This window comes from Phalaenopsis equestris, unplaced genomic scaffold (genome assembly GCF_001263595.1).
Source record: "Phalaenopsis equestris unplaced genomic scaffold, ASM126359v1 Scaffold000038, whole genome shotgun sequence".
Classification (NCBI taxonomy): domain Eukaryota; kingdom Viridiplantae; phylum Streptophyta; class Magnoliopsida; order Asparagales; family Orchidaceae; genus Phalaenopsis; species Phalaenopsis equestris.
In genome coordinates, this window is record NW_018164480.1 from 1056553 (window position 1) to 1065213 (window position 8661).

The 8661-nt window shown below is 34.0% G+C and overlaps 1 pseudogene; it reads left to right on the top strand.

Annotated features, from left to right (window-relative positions):
* The first annotated feature begins 2101 nt into the window (after positions 1 to 2101).
* On the top strand, positions 2102 to 6192 carry LOC110019033 (annotated as a pseudogene).
* The last annotated feature ends 2469 nt before the right edge of the window (positions 6193 to 8661 follow it).

The following is an 8661-nucleotide window of genomic DNA, read 5'->3' on the forward strand; positions in this document are numbered from 1 at the left end:
CTCCTTCTCAAAGCCTCAAGTTCTCTCTTAAGCCTCCCCTTCATGTGAGGGGTGAGACTCTATTTATAGTGTTTTGAGTGCAATTAATGCAGGAATATGAACCATTTTGATCGGACGGTTCGGAGAGCATCCCTTGATCAGATGACATTTGATGGACATTTGAGTGCCTTAACGAAGTTGGAATTGAGCAATCTTGGGCTCTTTGGATTCGTCTTTTCGAGACGCTCGAATCGACTATAAACTCGCTAGATTCGACATTCGTTTGACCTTTCAAATGTCTTTGGAAATCCACCAAGAGTGGTTTGATGATTTGATCCGGACTTGATTTGAATCAGATTGGATTGACCTTCATATCATTAGATCCGTCTCATCGAGCAGATCAGTTTGACTATAAGTTTGCTGAAATTAAAATTCTAGATGACTCTTAATCAAAGTTGGGATGTTTCTTGTTCAAAAAATCGCACCGAGATTCGTGATGGTTGATGAAAATTTGTTAGTGACGTATCATCTACAAATATTCTACATAACTTTATTGTTTTTTATTCAAAAACAAAATTTATTTTAGCATTTTATTGAATCTCAATTTATTTGTGAATCGCGCCGCAAGGAATATAAGGTAGTAAAGAATGGGAGAGGAGTTATACATGATATTCAAGATATTTTACATATATATGTTTATTGCTGGTATATTCTTTGGCTTAACCTGTCTCGCTAGTGTAGCTTCTACTTGATAAGTTCGGTCAACTAGATGGAGATGGTGTTGCTAGTCTGCTACGTTTGATTGGCTTCAGGTAGGCAATACTGATTCGATAGGCTTTGATTTGTCAATCCGTTGATCTAGTTTGATTGTTGACTCTCAATCATTGTCAACAAAGCGAGATTCGACTATCGATGGTTCATACCTCAACAATGAGAGCCTGTGAGAAGACCATAAGACTCTATCGTATTATCAATTCTTGATCCCTCATGAGGAGCCTCAAGAGCATATGTGAGATGGCTAGTGATATTGATGAACCAATGTTTTCCTCAGGTCGGATCTACTTGAAGATAGATTGTTGTCTTTGGTCAACTTTATTTTAGTGGTTGACTCAAATGTTTATCTACCTTGTTTTAGTTTGATTGTTTCAGATTCAGATCAATACGTCGTCCTTTTATCCTTCTCTTGGCTTGATTAGCCTTTGACTATGGATCAAATGGTTATATCTGGTCAATCTTCCGCAATGGCTTGGGTGGCTGCATCTCTTCAGATAAGTGAGCATTTTGATCTTCTGTCGGTGGGTCCTTTTTTGTTTTGATTTCATCTGAACCATTACATCTACTTAGACTCAACACAGACACATTTTTTTAAGTACAACAATATAGCTTTTGATTCCCGAAATTTCTCATCAGTTTATCTTTATTATTGAAGCTTTTGATTCCCTTCGGTCTAACATTTCACAAAATGATGGACTATATATAACATACGATCAAGCAATTCTTGATATTTTTGAGATAAATATGTGTTTTGGTGCAGCAGCAATAGCTCTCGAAAAAGATCAGCTTAATTTAACTAATTAATGGCTTTCATCTTATCTTTAACCGGACAATATCTCTAGTGTTTGGAAACTTGGCGTCCGGTTATCATAAGGCAGAAATGTTGGGGTGCTGCAACGCATGAGCAGAACAACGCTCCGTACCGCACGATGTGCCGCCGCACTTCGGGTATTCTGACACAGTCCTTCTTTTCAAGACTTTCACATTGCGTCTTCAAACAATTACCTCCCATACAGATATTAATATATTTTTAAAATTTTTATTTTAATGTTGTACTGCTTTTGGGGCTGAATTCTTTAGTAGATATAGATCTGAAAAGATGCCCATGTAGATAGATATCGATCCATATTATTCTCTTTTGGATTTACACTAACTATTTTTAGTTTTTAATTTTTTTTTTCTCCACTGGAATGAGTCTTGAAAATGATCCATTTTAAGATTCCGAGCAAAATAAGTAGGATGATTTACATATATACAACTAAATTCTCCTGAATTTACATAAATAAATACCACTAAAAACCCCACCCTGAAATTTAAAAAATTGTTGGTACCCACTATTTATTCAGGAATTATGCAGACTTTAGAAACCCGGTAGAGAAGAGAAATCAGAGAGAAACGGATGGAGATGGGGGAACAGATCGGACTTGCGAGATTTGGAGGATCGTTGAAGGTGGAGAGCGTGCAGGCTCTCGCTGCAAAGTTAAGCTCAGACGTTCCGAATAGATACATAAGGCCGGAGAGGGCGGAAGATATAGTCGCCGGCGACGGCGAAGAAAACTCCGGCGAAAGGATTCCGGTCATCGATTTCGGCAAGTTATTCGATCCCGATTCTTCTGTGGAGGAGGCTGCAAAGCTCCATTCGGCCTGTGAAGACTGGGGCTTCTTCCAGGTTTTTTTTTTTGTTCTGCTCGCAAAAAATCTTTTGCAGAAAAGATTACTAATTTCCTCTTTATTCTTTACATTTTTTACAAATATATTTATATACCACATAATGTTTATCTGTTTAGAAGTCCAGCACCCAATTTTGCTTTTTTTCAATGATAAGTTAATTAAGAAAATATGATGTATGAAAATAATAACATTACGAAAGGGGGTTTAATTAGATTAGGGGGTGTCAAATCGGGTTCATTGATTAGGTTTGGGTCTGACTCGAATTTGACCCAACCAGAAACTGCATGACCCTAAGCTCAACCCCGATTAGGTTTGGGTCTGACTCGAATTTGACCCAACCTGAAACTGCATGACCCTAAGCTCAACCCCCTTCAACCTGTCGACCCGAACTCGGCCCGTAGAACTCGTTTCACATAAGGTATAACTATTATTCGGGTCAATTTTGAGTCAAGCTCAAGTCAATTCTGATTTGACAAATTGATTTTAAGTCAACTTTGAGTTAACAGATCATTTTTGGATCAAGTTCCAGTTGGCAAGTTAAACCAACTGATCGAAAAATAAAAATTGCTAGGATTCCTAAACCAACTTGAAAATTATCTGATTCAACCGAACCGAGATTTTTCAAGTGGAGTTTGGATCGAGTTGACAACTTAGCAAGTTGGGTCAATTTTTGACACTCCTAAAGTAAATTATTCAATGAAGTCTTCTATAATCTCATAAAAATGATAATTATTTTTAAAAATATTAACATGTATTCATATAGTATTTGTTAAAAGAGAATTTAACGCCCATTTTAGAGAAAAGAAAAAAATGAACACTCAAAGTTGTTTTTTCAAAAAATAACATGTGAGTGGAGTAATGGCTAAAACCTATGACCTCGATAATAAAAGTGTAGGTATGAACAACTAAATAATTGTTCAATACATCAAAATCTATCATGACACATCATTTTTATATAATAAATGAAGAGCTTTTAGTAGATAATCTTTTCAGATGAGTAAGGATAGCTACTGATAGACATCAGTGGATGTTTTAATCAATTCTAAAGTTGGATTTCATTTGTTTCCTCTAGCCATTTGTCATTGCACATTAAAATCCACCATCAACTAACAATGAAACTCGCCATCACTAAAATTCTAAACTTCCCTTAGACTCGATTGTCGATTGTCAACAATTAATATCCATCATCTATTTTACTGCACCTGATCTCCTTTTATATCAGGAAAACAACCAAATAGAATGCTCATTATTAACTTAACTTTTGATATTCTAGCGATTGTGACTAACATTTTTCAAGTACATATGCTCACTGCTTATCACCTTAGTCAATTTCCCTTCCAATCATGAGTAAAAACAAATAGCTCGCCGATGATAGCTAACTTTAAATATTTCTGATTGAATGTTGTCTGATGCTACTTATCAATAACAAATGGTCATTATTCATTTGATTCTCATCATCCCTCTAATTTGGTTAACAATCTTTTCAAGATGATAACTAAAATAATTGTCCCCTATTGTCTTTTTTGTTCTCTATCGATAACCATTAGTTGTTTGCTAACAATTGATGCTTCACATGTCTTACCAATCATCTGATCTTCAACCAAGTAATCACTTGCATTGCATAATGACATCAGTACTTTCAAGTATGGGAGATTGCTTTCATTGCTTATTCCTATTAACATATGTTAAGGTTGAAATCATAAAGTAATAGGAAAGATAATGGAAAGAACATTACTAATTCAATCTTTAACTTACATAAATTATACAAAGCCTCTCCTACTTATAGGCTACATAAAAGCACAACAAGGCAAGAATAAACCAAAGCTAAGAGAAAATACACTAGACCAAACCGGTTGATGGTTCACATGGACCGAACCCAACACTAAGTAACTACGTTAACAAAGGTCTTCTCAAATTATAAAGAACTACATCATTTTTAATCATTGAACTCGCATTAAAGAAAGAACTAAATTAGGTTAGGTCTCATAAATTTTCATCCATCTAGAAATTTTCAAAGCAACTCATGACATTAAAAATTTTTATCTACTATCACAAATATTTTACACACAATTATAACATTTATAATTTAACTATACAAAAATCACATGATACAACTATATAATTCCAACAATTAACTATCACATAAATCCTTGAAATTTTGATTTGAAGATCCTCATTCTCTTTTCTTGATGAGATTACTCAAATAATTTTTTTATGTTTAATTCTCTTAACCATTGTACTCAATGCTTGAAATTACCAATAGCTAGTAAATCACGGAATACCTGAAGATGTAATAAATAAAGTAAAACAAGTTGTGGAAGATTTCTTCAAGCTTCCATTAGAAGAGAAGGAGAAAGTTGCTCAATTGCCAGGCCAAACAGAGGGCTATGGACAAGCTTTCATTCACTCAAAGGAACAAAAGCTAGACTGGGGAGACAGACTTGCCTATGCAACATTTCCTCCAAATTTGAAACAATTGCGGTTCCTCCAAATTTCAAACAATTGCAGCTTTGGCCCACTAATCCACCTTCATTCAGGTGCTAATTATTTCAACAATCTCTCTCATTTATATCATCTTTATAAACTATATATTTATTTCTCTTGTGGAATGCTAACTTATTTAGGGAAGCATATGATGCTTACGCAATTGAGATAAAGAGACTATCAGATGAGCTCATAAAAATGATTTCTAAAAATCTGGGATCAGGATTCAATGAGTTCTATGATATGTTCAAGGGGGGAATTCAGATTGTTAAATGCAATTATTATCCTCCATGCCCAAATCCTGACAAGGTCTTGGGATTCTCCCCTCACTCTGATGCTACAGGATTGTCAGTACTGTTACAAATGAATGAGCTGCCAGGGCTACAAATTAAAAGAAAAGGTAAATGGTTCCCAATTAAAGTTCTACCAGGAGCTTTTGTTATCAATGTTGGAGACGTCATTGAGGTAATTAAATCTTGATGATATTGGATCATCTTAAGTTTTTTTTTTTTGAACAACATGACTGATGATATTGGATCATCTTAAGATTTTTTTTTTTTGAACAACATGAGTATGGTTATTTAGGGCCATTTGCATAAATTCTACCCATTTCATACATATCTACATATCTAACACCTATACTTAGTTTTTTTTTCACATTTATACTTAACATACCCAACTATTTCATATCACATCAAACATACCATCATTTTACCTTATAAAAACTGAAATACACCTTTTTAAGCTTAGGCAAGGTGGTATATGTATCTAAAAATTGATGTTTACATGTTAGATATGCAAAGAAATGAGCGGTATCCATGTAAATCTTGTAATCATTTATGCAGGACAGAAATATAAATTCATACTTATGATCAGTATTTATGTGATTGCTATAGATATTATGCAATGGAAAATATAAGAGCATTGAGCACAGAGTTGTGGTGGAAGATAAGAAGGCGAGGCTATCTATTGGTGGATTTCATACACTAAACATAGGTGATGTGGTGGGACCAATTCCGGAAATTGTGAAGGGAGATGAGTTGATTTATAAGAGCGTGCTATTTGAAGAGTATTTCAAGATGGTGTACGCCAGTAAAGTGGAAGGGAAGAGCTTATTGGACCGCATGAAATTGGATGCATGATTTTGCTTTTCAGCATGCTGAATTATGTGTTTTGAATAAGAGGGGTGTTTATTGTATTATAAATGTTGATAAATCTATGCAACATATGCAATAAGTTGTGCTCCGAAGTAAATTTTCATATCAATGGGGTCATATTAGTATTGTAATAAAATATAATTTGTTATGTGTTTGGTAGTATTAAATCTTTCCATTTTAATTGAAATTGACATAAACGGTTAAATATTTTGTATATCATTTAATAAAATTTCAGATTTCATGATAAATAATTTAATATTATATAATTAGCATAACTTAGATATTTATACAATTTTTAAAAGTTTTAAATAGAATAAATCAACATATTATATTTAATTATCATTTTAAACAAATTTATACAAATTTTTTATTGAATAAAAGATAGCTCAAAAATTTATGAGATTAGTTAATTAACTAATAGTATTACAAAGAAAGTAAGATAATACATATAAAATATTTGAGCCTGAATTTTTTAAACACTATTAGAATATTTACAGACATAATATATTTTTGAATAAGTAGATGATAAGTCGTAAAATATAGGGATAATTTAAGTAATTATATATTGTACTATATGGTTATATATATGTCTTGTCTGTAACCCTAGGTAAGTTGAATCTTGTATTTTGTACTCTTTTCTGAATATTGAAAATAAAGTCACTGCTCTGCTCCTGATGATGTAGACATCTTTACTAAACCTCGTTAAATCATCTTGTATTTTGTACTCTTTTCTGAATATTGAAAAAAAAGTCACCGCTCTGCTCCTGATGATGTAGGCATCTTTACTAAACCTCATTAAATCTCTGTGTGTTCTTATGGATTTGTGTCGATTCTTATTTTTCTTCTCCCTAATTTCTCAACATAATTTATCTGGGCTAATTAGTTATTAGGTCATCCTATGCTAGAATAGGATTAACAAGTTGACATCACTGATTGATCTAAGTTTCTTACAAAAATAATCGATAAATTGACTTTTAACTCTACAAATATTCTAATTATCTATAAATTTGTAAGACTTATTCATTTTACAGTAAATAAATCATCAAGAATTCTATAAATAAACTCTACAAATATTCTACATAACATTATTGGTATTATTCAAAAAAAAAAATCTTTTAGCACTTTATTAAATCCCAATTTAACCGTGAATCACACCACAAGGAATAAAATGTAATAAATTATAAGGAGAGAAGCTATACATCACATTCTAGATATTTTACATTTATGTGTTTATTGTTCGACAGTTTTTTGGCTTAGCTTGCCAGGCTAGTGTTGCTTCGACTCAATAAGTTTGGTTCGGTCATGTTGACCTCACTTTTGGTTGAGGTCTAGTCTTTCCTCTTTAGTAGCCTAAGGTCTAGCCATAGGACTTTCCTATTAACTATTTTTAGAAAACTAGAAAAGGAACCCTCACCATTAGAAATTCTAAACTCTTCTGTGCTAAACTTGAAGTTCCATATATTGATCCTAACCTCTAGCACTTAGTAGGTGGGGTCAATATGGGGGAGCTCAAGGTAAATCCCCATAGGACTACTTGGCCTTAAGGTTGAGCCTGTGTGTTGGTCTGGAGCTAGTTCACTCACTTGCACTCACTTTCACTCACTCACTCATAACCTTAAACCCAATCTTGTTGATATTGATCCCTTGATCTTTTGGGACACTCGTGTAGATGGTCTCCTAAACCCACTAACCCTAGGCTAGGGTCTAGCCAAGACCAATACATGAAGGACCTAAAGTAGGGAATTTCATTGGTTCATGGCTCAAATAATGTGGTTGACACCTCAATTTTTCCAAAATACCCAACTCAGTCTTTTTTCCCCGAAATCAATTTGGATTCTTCAATTGAACTCAATTTGATCCCAATTTCCCCCCAATTTCACTTCTAAACTCAAATTAATCATGATCAAGCTCAATTTAAACTAAATCTCAACCCAATTGACCCATACTTTGAGCCCAATTTCAACCCAAATCCAAAACCCACCCCCAATTTTGCCCCAATTTAGTCATGTCTCCAAATGTCACCAAATCGAATGCCCAAATCCCAAAATTGACACCCAATTTATGTTGAGAACTCTTTATGACATTCATTTAAATCGTTTTGGGTCATTAATTTGGACCTAACCCAACCTTAGCCAAACCTAAACCCGAGTCTAACCCAAACACCCAAATTGACCAAATGTCCAAATCCCTCAAATTGACCCTTCAAATTAATTTAAAATCATTCCAAATCTTTTCTAAACCTTTCATGACGATCATCTGCACAATCTTGACCAATCAATTGAGCTTGAACCAAAATTTTGACGAAAATTGACTTTGACGCTTTTTTGACTCAATCATCGACGGGGTTGTCCGAACGACCTCGGATGACGAAATGGACTACGCCGACGCGTTCAAAACATCAAAATTACCTACGAAGTACGCTCATTTTGATATGTTTTAGTGCGGGGTTAAATTTTGATGAAATTTTAATAAAATATTACTATGAAATTAAAAAAAAAAGATGTGTGAAAAAAAAAAGAAAATCCCCAAGTCTTTTGCACGCCCCACCTATCGCTCTGTCCCGTCCGCCCCTCGACCTAGGCTCAACACAGGTAAG